This window comes from Salvelinus namaycush, chromosome 26, assembly GCF_016432855.1.
Source record: "Salvelinus namaycush isolate Seneca chromosome 26, SaNama_1.0, whole genome shotgun sequence".
Classification (NCBI taxonomy): Eukaryota; Metazoa; Chordata; class Actinopteri; order Salmoniformes; family Salmonidae; genus Salvelinus; species Salvelinus namaycush.
The window spans coordinates 5,761,040-5,772,043 of record NC_052332.1 but is presented as its reverse complement, the minus strand read 5'-3'; positions in this window follow the sequence as shown (position 1 = coordinate 5,772,043).

The window sequence follows — 11,004 nt, the reverse complement described above, 5'->3', positions numbered from 1 at the left end:
ATTAACTTCCTGTGAACCAGCTGACATCAAGCTACAGGAAAAGCCATAGTAACCTGTTAACAGTGCAGCACTTGAGTGTCACAAGTTCTTACAAAGAGTGTATTATTAAAAATGTCAGGTAGTGAACCTTCTGCAGCATAACGAGAAAAACAATTAAACTTGTACAACACTTCCACTGATGGTTGGCACAAATACAACATATTTTAGCCCATTTTCCCAAATATGCGAATGTTCCCCGCCTCATCTACATTTCAAAGTGCAGTAATGATTGTACCTAATTCAACATTCGTAACCAAGTGGGAAGTGGGAATTTACCAACCGGGAAAATTCCACTTGAACAGCCCTCCAACTGGTAATTTCTCTTGGAATATGCGTCTATCTCCCTGAGCTCCAACTTTTCCCACATGATGACCTAACGTCACCTACTGTACTAAGGAAATTACCTTGATAACAGCATCTTTGGCAGGTAAATGTAACAAGAAAGCATTCTTTATAAAAAGCTATCTATTAATATGGCTTTTGAACTTAAAATTGTTTTACAAGCATGATAACTGTACTTTTAGTTTATGGTTTATGCAGCTTGTTGGCCATTAGCCAATTGGCGTTTCCTGTGATTTGAAAGCAATTTAATTCATCCAACTGGTATTTACGACTTTTGGTAAATTCCCACCTCCCACATGGTTATTTACCATTATGCTAGAACCAAGGAGAGTTACTGCAAGTTGCAAAGAAAACAGGAGCTGCCTCTATTATTCCAGCAGCAAATCACCTCTGCTTAGTCTAATACAGTGACAACTAAAAGATACAAAAAACTATTTAGTCCAATCAACTTAAGCTCAATATGTTGTGGGTGTACATGGTTCTGATTTGTGTGTGTGTGTGTGTGGGTTCGTGTGTGCGTTCGTGCAAGTAGAAAAAACATGTTGACTCACCCTACTTCTAGAGAAATGCCAATGCCATCCTCTCTTTCATGTTGACGAAATGGTCCACAACTCTGTCATACAGTACATGCTTTGATTTTTTGTTGTCCTAGGCTACCTGGCTAAAATGCTTGCTTGCTAGCCTAACTTCCTTTCATGGGCAACGTTAGCTAGTTAACATTAGCCTTTTACATCTAGCTACATATTGAACTTCCATCCTCTCAGTCCAGGTGCACAATGTCCGAATTTATGGTTGTATTAGAATTGCCGTTATAATCATTGGCCGGTCCTTCAGACTAGAAATGGACATGTGGGGGCGTGGCACTGCTGCCAGACTCTGAGCTCACCTTTGTGAATTGTTTGTTTTTCGGTCAATTTAGTTTTGTTTTGTCTAAATCCAAGTGCGTTGCAAACTTGAAAGTGGATTGTACGTGGCATATGTGACCTTCTTAACCCCAATCGCTGTAATATGCAGAAAATTCTACAATCACTACCGGAGGTTGTATGGATTCAGTGAGTAAATCAACCACCATTACCTACTCCCGTGAGTTTTTGCTCTCTACCCGAGATCAAGCTCACACTCTCAAAACAGCATGGCCTTGCCTGATGGTTGTTCTACAAAGTCAAAAAGGGAAACTAAGAAGAAGAGAGGCTCAAGAGGTGGTGTTAGGAACAGACTATGGAGGCAGGGAAGCGTCACCCACTCCCAGTGATCACCCTGTCAAATGTACGGTCACTAAATAATAAACTGTATGAGTTAGCGGCAAACTAGACACTCTAATGTACTTGTCCTCTTGCTCAGTTGTGCACCGGGGTCTCCCACTCCTCTTTCTATTCTGGTTAGAGTCAGTTTGCGCTGTTCTGTGAAGGGAGTAGCACACAGTGTTGTACGAGATCTTCAGTTTCTTGGCAATTTATCGCATGGAATAGCCTTCATTTCTCAGAACAAGAATAGACTGACGAGTTTCAGAAGAAAGTACTTTGCTCCTGGCACTTTGAGCCTGTAATCAAACCCACAAATGCTGATGCTCCAGATACTCAACTAGTCTAAAGGCCAGTGTCATTGCTTCTTTATCTGCACAACAGTTTTCAGCTGTGCTAACATAATTGCAAAAGGTTTTTCTAATGATGAATTAGCCTTTTAAAATGATAAACTTGGATTAGCTAACAGAACGTGCAATTGGAACACAGGTGTGATGGTTGCTGATAATGGGCCTCTGTATGTACAGTTGAAATCGTGAGTTTATATACACCTTAGCCAAATACATTTAAACTCAGTTTTTCACAATTCCTGTCATTTAATCCTAGTAAAAATGCCGTGTCTTAGGTCAGTTAGGATCACCACTTTCTTTTAAGAATGTGAAAAGTCAGAATAATAGTAGAGAGAATGATTTATTTCAGATTGTATTTCTTTCATCACATTCCCAGTGGGTCAGAAATTGACATACACTCAATTAGTATTTGGTAGCATTGCCTTTAAATTGTTTAACTTGGGTCAAACATTTTGGCCCATTCCTCCTGACAGAGCTGGTGTAACTGAGTCAGGTTTGTAGGCCTCCTTGCTCGCACACGCCTTTTCAGTTCTGCCCACACATTTTCTATAGGGTTGAGGTCAGGGCTTTGTGTTGGCCACTTTGTGTTGGCCACTCCAATACCTTGTTGTCCTTAAGCCATTTTGCCACAACTTTGGAAGTATGCTTGGGGTCATTGTCCATTTGGAAGACCCATTTGCGACCAAGTTTTAACTTCCTGACTGATGTCTTGAGATGTTGCTACAATATATCCATATAATTTTCCTCCTCATGATGGCATCTATTTTGTGAAGTGCATCAGTCCCTCCTGCAGCAAAGCACCCCCACAACATGATGCTGCCACCCCCGTGCTTCACGGTTTGGATGGTGTTCTTCGGCTTGCAAGACTCCCCCTTTTTCCTCCAAACACAATGATGGTCATTATGGCCAAACAGTTCTATTTTTGTTTCATCAGACCAGAGGACATTTCTCAAAAAAGTACGATCTTTGTCCCCATGTGCAGTTGCAAACCGTAGTCTGGCTTTTTTATGGCGGTTTTGGAGCAGTGGCTTCTTCCTTGTTGAGCGGCCTTTCCGGTTTTGTCGATATATGACTCATTTTACTGTGGATATGAACCAGACTTGTGGAGGTCTACAATTCTTTTTGAGGTCTTGGCTGATTTCTTTTGATTTCCCCATGATGTCAAGCAAAGAGGCACTGAGTTTGAAGGTAGGCCTTGAAATACATCCACAGGTACACCTCCAATTGACTCAAATGATGTTAATTAGCCTATCAGAAGCTTCTAAAGCCATGACATCATTTTCTGGAATTTCCAAGCTGTTTTAAGGCACAGTCAACTTAGTGTATGTAAACTTCTGACCCACTGGAATTGTGATACAGTGAATTATATGTGAAATAATCTGTCTGTAAACAATTGTTGGAAAAATTACTTGTGTCATGCACTAAGTAGATGTTCTAACCGACTTGCCAAAACTATAATTTGTTAACAAGAAATTTGTGGAGTGGTTGAAAAACGAGTTTTAATGACTTCAACCTAAGTGTATGTAAACTTCTGACTTCAGCTGTTGATATTCCATTAAAAAATCAGCCGTTTCCAGGTACAATAGTAATTTACAACAATAACAATGTCTACAATGTCTACACTGTTAAGACATTGATCCATTATATGTTATTTTAATGGACAAAAAATTTGCTTTTCTTTCAAAAACAAGGACATTTCTATTTGACCCCAAACTTTTCAGCGGTAGTGTATGTGTATGTGATCCTTTTAATGGAAGTTGATGCCATTGAAAAATGTCCATCCTGGATGGACAATAAAGTTTCAGTACATGTTCAAATCCCTATCTCCATCCATGGCTAATTTAGGAAAGGGACAATTTTATCAAGCTAGCTAGCCACCGGAGGACAACGACACAACGAGATGCAACAGTTCAAGTTGTTTCTGTCAATTACTTATTTCTCTCGATGCGATGTGATAGGAGTGAAGCCAAATCCAAACTGGCTTCCCTTGACAGTTTCTTTTGGTGCACCAGGACAATTCACAGTTGAGCTCACTCAGTTTAGCTCAACGCTGATTGGCTATTATTTTATTCTTTTTTTAATCAAGGGAGGCCAAATGCTCGCTAGCTTCCCTTGCAGTCAATGCTACGGGCGGTAACAATGTCATACTATTTTTCTCAGGACAGCATCAGATAAATGGCCTGCACATACAGAGACAGAGGGGCACTGTTTTGCTCGCTCGGAAGCTTTCTCCGGTGAGATACTTTCAGCCTCTTGCGAATTGAAGTAAAAGTATGAAAACACAGAGAGATGAAAGGTCAATTATTTTAGATGTTTTTTAAAATTGTTTTCTTGGTCAATTTTTTGGGTAAGCCTGGCTTCCCTTGGCATCCATGAATACACGCCGCTGGGTATGCTGATCTGTCTGCTGCGCCACAAAATCTGTAGCATTCCCCTAAACATTCATTACTTCTAATACATCTCGGCCCTTAGCAGAGAGCGCCATCTGCACTGCTATTTTAGTTATCAGTTATTCTGACTATTCTCTCATCGTGGATTTAATTTACTTATTTCAGCAATTTGAGGGTTTTCTGTATAGTTGTCTAATGTTGATGGGGTATAATATTCTGTTTTAATGTTACTCCTGAATGATAAGTGATGATAAGTTTTTAAAAAATCTTTGCGTTTGTAACAAAGCTGAGATTTATTTTGATGTCCAAAGTGTTAGAATACAGTTGAAATCAGTTACTGACACAGACATGGTGGTGTTGCAGGAAGCTTGGAATTATGTGAAGAAGAGCTTATAAATTCAAATCCCAGGTAAGGACATTTTGAATAATAATGACTGTATAAATAAACATACACAATGTGATCACGTATGTCAAATATGTACGTTGAAAATACTGTGTGTTGATCACAACACATTTTTGTTTGCAGGTCATCCCGTGTGAACGTTTGAATCCACATATGAAAGGTTATGTGATCATGTGAAAATCCACGTGTGAAATATCATCACATGAAGTGTTCCAAAAACATGATTTCACATGCGCAAAACATTTGGAAATGTAACATGTGAAATCAAGTGATTTTCCACATGTGAAATCATGTGGTTTTTCCGTAAGGGTACTTTTGACATCCTCTTTTAAATTCTGTTCAACAATATACTTCTAGTAATAACCATGGAGATGCTTTTAGACAATCTAGCCTTTGAAGCCAGAATGAACTATGACAGACACTTAGGGGAGAGTGGGGTAAGTTGAGCCAAAGGGGTAAGTTTAGCAACCCTTGTTTCTAGGGAAACTATACACAAAATTAATAATTTGACCAAATTTTTAGGAAGTGGAAAAACCACATGGAAAAAGTGGTGAGCAAGTTAGGTCCAAGAAACAGATTTTCAACAAGTCAAATTAATTTATTGTGTTAGCTGTTTCCTGATGTTTGTATCTAAACCAAAGCAGATAATTTAAAGATTGTTCTATACATCAGTTGGGGACTCTATAAGCTTCAATATGAAGGCATAAAACTAGCATGAAATTGGATCCTTGCAGCTGTGTGGGCTAATATAGTCAAATTGTTTGTCTTGGGGTAAGTTGAGCCAATGGTTGAGCAAATGGCAAGTTGAGGCTATTGAAGTGTTTTTTCCCCAGGCGTATCACAAGTTATTATCCCTTGGATATGATGCAACAACAAGTCCTGCCCTATGTTAAAATGTTTTTACAAGTACAAAGTGTTTCTTAGGTGTTAAGCCTGTGTTAAAAGATGCTTAAAATGATTAAAAGACAAACAATAGATTGTGATTGTGTTGAATTGCAAAAAAAAGACAGACACGGTTTTTACAAAAGGTAGTGGTAATATTTCATCCAGTACATACATTTGTAGGCAGCTTATTTTACCCTGTCCCGCGGCTCAACTTACCCCAATTGTGCCAAGAGACCACATTTTTTGGGTTAAGCTATGTTTTCAAAAGTGTCATGTTGAAATGAATTCTCCTTATTTCCAGGGATTTCCCTTGACAAGGCTTAATGGAAAAAATCTTCAACTTACTCCACTCTCACCTACTGTATGTCACTAAGCACTGTTTAAGCTCTGTCATACAAATGTTTTTGATGTACAGTTATGAAATCTTATTGAGCAGAAGTCCAATAAACTTCCCCAAGAAAATGTGTTGATGCTGGCTCTTCAGTCACCTCATTTACAGAGACCTCTGTAGTAGCAGGCAGCACGGGACTTCTGATCCAGAGCCACGTAGTTCAGTACACAACGATCCTCGTGATCTATTTCTCTTTGTAATGAAAGCATGAGCATTAATCGAATTTAATTCACTGTTTTCTTTATAAACAATGATGTCAGATCTGTGCCATTCATTCACTCAGTGCTGCACCTCATTGCATAACAGTAACCAGTACCAGAGCTGTATATTGTGTTGTAGTTCATGATACTATGGCTTGGCAGCGTGTCAGGGAGTTAGCTAGATGAATGGCCGCTTCATCTAGCTCTCACTTACACTTGAGTGAAAACGCGTTGACGCGCGGAAACGGGCGTCAACGGCAGGATCCATCTGGAACTATATGGATCTGCCAACAGCTAGGACGTCGAACTAACCACCGCGCTCCAAGGAGAGACCAGAGACCAGGAACAGGAGAAATGTTTTCACTGCTGTGGAACGGAGCTCATTGGCTCAGTTCTGCTAGGAGATTGGAGTGGAGGGATGGAGGAATGGAGGGATGAGTGGAGCTCATCACTAATTAACATGAGGTGGAATATGTGAGCTTCCAATCATCAAGACAGAGAGAGAGAGAGAGAGAGAGAAAATGGGAGAGAGAAAGGGAGAGTGATGGAGAGAGAGAGAGAGAGAGAGACAGACAGACAGACAGACAGACAGACAGACAGACAGACAGACAGACAGACAGACAGACAGACAGACAGACAGACAGACAGACAGACAGAGATGTAGCATGATGTACTACAGTACCCATAATCCTCTGTAACGATATCAAATCAAATACAGTTTTATTGGTTGCATACACATATTAAGCAGATGTTATTGCGGGTGTATTGAAATGCTTGTGTTTCTAGCTCCAACAGTGCAGGAATATCTAACAATTCACAAAAATACACACAAATCTAAAAGTAAAAGAAGGGAATTAAGAAATATATAAATGTTAGGACGAGCAATGTCAGAGTATATATATATACAGTACCAGTCAAAAGTTTTGACACAAATACTCATTCCATGGTTATTCTTTATTTTTATTATTTTCTACATTGCAGAATACTAGTGAAGACATCAACACTATGAAATAACACAGTAAGCACGGGGAGTTGACTCTGGGGCTGCCTCTCGTGCCCGTTACCTCGCTCCAATTCCTCGTAGTGGCGCCGCTCCGCTCTAGCTGCCTCCAGCTCCTCTTTCGGACGGCGATACTCCCCCGACTGTGCCCAGGGTCCTTTGCCGTCCAAAATGTCCTCCCATGTCCAGGAGTCCAGAACCCTCTGCTCCTGGTTACCACGCTGCTTGGTCCTTTTCTGGTGGGTGGTTCTGTAACGGATTTCCTCTTCGTCTGAGGAGGAGTAGCAAGGATCGGACCAATGTGCAGCGTGGTAAGTGTCCATAATGAGATATTTAATAAATCCACTGAACAAAATAACAAAAGTACAAACAAACAACCGAAACAGTCCCGTATGGTGCAAACACTAACACAGGAAACAATCACCCACAAAACACAATAGAAAACAGGTTACCTAAATATGGCTCCCAATCAGAGACAACGACTGACACCTGCTTCTGAGAACCATACTAGGCCAAACACATAGAAATATAACAGAACAAAACATAGAAAAACATAGAATGACCACCCCAAATTACGCCCTGACCAACTAAAATAAAGACATAAAAAAGGAACTAAGGTCAGAACGTGACAAAGTGTTAAACAAATAAAAATATATTTTAGATTTGAGGTTATTCAAAGTAGCCACCCTTTGCCTTGATGACAGCTTTGCACACTCTTGGCATTCTCTCAACCAGCTTCATGAGGTAGTCAGTCACCTGTAGTGCCTTGTTAAATGTAAATTTATAGAATTTCTTTCCTTAATGCGTTTGAGCCAATCAGTTGTGTTGTGACAAGGTAAGGATGGTATACAGAAGATAGCTCTATTTGGTAAAATGCCAAGTCCATATTATGGCAAGAACAGCTCAAATAAGCAAAAAGGAATGACAGTCCATCATTACTTCAAGACATGAAGGTCAGTCAATACGGAAAATTTCAAGAACTTTGAAAGTTTCTTCAGGTGCAGGCGCAAAAACCATCGAGTGCTATGATGAAACTAGCTCTCATGAGGACTGCCACAGTCAAGGAAGACGCAGAGTTACATCTGCTGCAGAGGATAAGTTCATTAGAGTTAACAGCACCTCAGATTGCAGCCCAAATAAATGCTTAATATAATTAATATAATTCAAGTAACAGACACATCTCAACATCAACTGTTCAGAGGAGACTGTGTGAATCAGGCCTTCATGGTCAAATTGCTGCAAAGAAACCACTACTAAAGGACACCAATAAGAAGAAGAGACTTGCTTGGGCCAAGAAACACGAGCAATGGTCATTAGACTGTTGGAAATCTGTCCTTTCGTCTGATGAAATTTTCGGTGTCTTTGTGAGACTCAGAGTAGGTGAATGGATGATCTCCGCATGTGTGGTTCCCACCGTGAAGCATGGAGGAGGAGGTGTGATACTTAGTGGGACTAACATTTGTTTTCAACAGGACAATGGCCCAACACACCTCCAGGCTATGTAAGGGCTATTTGACCAAGAAGGAGAGTGATGAAGTGCTGCAACAGATGATCTGGCCTCCACAATCACCAAACCTCAACTCAATTGAGATGGTTTGGGATGAGTTGGATGCAGAGTGAAGGAAAAGCAGCCAACAAGTGCTCAGCATATGTGGGAACTCCTTCAAGACTGTTGGATAAGCATTCCAGGTGAAGCTGGTTGAGAGAATGCCAAGAGTGTGCAAAGCTGTCATCAAGGCAAAGGTTGGCTACTTTGAAGAATCAAAAATATATTTGTATTTTTAATACTTTTTTGGTTACTACATGATTCTATATGCGTTATTTCATAGTTTTGATGTCTTGACTATTATTCTACAATGTAGAAAATAGTAACAAATACAGAAAAATACTTGAATGAGTAGGTGTGTCCAAACGTTTGACTGGTACTGTATATATATAGTAGGTATTTATTTTGTCCAGATGGGATGGGGCAGTGTACAGTGCGATGGTGATTGCATCGTCTGCGGATCTTTTGGGGCGGTATGCAAATTGAAGTGGGTCTAGGGTGTGAGGTAAGGTGTAGGTGGATACAATCCTTAACTTGCCTCTCAAAGCACTTCAGAAGATAACAGAAGTGAGTGCTAAGGGGTGATAGATAACCGGTGTTAACTTACTAAACAGTTTCCTCAAGCTAACACTATGGTGTCGGGTCTCCATATTCTTACATGGTGTCAGAAGTGAAAAAATCTGACGTTGATTACCACTTTGTCTGCTGAAACTAGCTACAGAATGTCATTCTCGGTGAGTGTGGACATTTAAAAGTGAAAGTGAACATTGACACTGGCAAAAGCTATTCAAAGAGTCGGACAAAGTGAAACTGTAAAGAAACAACAAACATTACTGCACAGCAATGCAGTGGGAGGAGAAACCACTACAAATGTGGACTCCATCAAAAAAAAAATTGAATAAAGGAAACAAATTCAAACAAAGTGCACAGACAACATACAAAGGGAAAAACGAAACATATAACAAGTGAAAAGGGATGCAAAATATGTGGAGGAGGACGAAAACATGGATGGAAGGACTGTCCAGCCAAGGAGGCTGAGTGCAGAAAGTGTTGCAAAAAGGGACGTTATGCAGTAATCTGTTGTTCTATGCTTTCTATGACTATGCTTTCTTAGGTGAAGTGTCGTCGGAAGGTGGATGGAGAAAATGTATCTGAATGGAGCCTGAATGGAGCCTCAGTCATCAGCCTCAAACTCGACACAGGAGTAGTTTGAACGGCTCTAACAGAGACATCTTTTCAAACAGCGTGATGGTAGTCTGGTTAGAACAACCAAGAGGCTATACGGGCCGGGGCACTATCTGCTTGATGTGATAGGCTGCTTTAGCAGCAAGCTGATAGCGAAAGGGCACAGCACGGAACAAGAGGTGTACATTGTAGCAGGACTGACACAACCACTCCCAGGCATACCAGCCATAGAGGCCCTACAGTTACTGCACAGAATCAAAGAAGTGATACAGCCAGAGACCATCTTCACCGCAGTCTATCCATCCGTCTTTCAAGGACTGGGAAAACTCCAAGAGTCATACAAGATAAAGCTCAAAGACGGAACGTAAAACAGTGCTCTTTCAACACCATGACGTGTTCCGCTCCCCATGAGAGAAAAAGTATACGGAGAGCTGGTCAGGCTAGCGAACATGGATGTCGTAACCAAAGTGACAGAGGCCAAAAAATGGTGCTCCGGAATGGTGGTTGTCCCGAAAGCAAATGGAGACATCAGAGTGTGTGTTGACCTCACACCCCTGAATGAATCAGTGATAAGAGAGCATCTCATTCTTCCAGCGGTAGATGAGACACTTGCAATGTTGACATATGCAAAAGTCTTCATGAAGCTGGATGCTCAATCTGAATTTTGGCAATCGCCCACTCACTACCTTCATCACACCGTTGGGGGGGTAACACTTCAACAGATTGCCATTTAGCATTTCATCGGCACCCGAGCATCTTCAGAGATGAACGTCTCAAATGTTTGAGAACTTCAAGGGTGTTGTGTGCCATGCTGATGACATTCTGGTGTTTGGACGTGACAGACAAGAACACGACAAGAGACTTCATAAAGTACTTCAGAAAATGCAGCTGGAAGGTCTAACATTCAATGAAAAGTGTAAGTTTGCCAAGGATGAAATTATCTTCTTGGGTCACAGAACTGGAGCCAGATCCCAACAAGGTCAGGGCAATCAGGGAGATGCCAGAGCCTACATGTGTAGTGGATGTTCACCG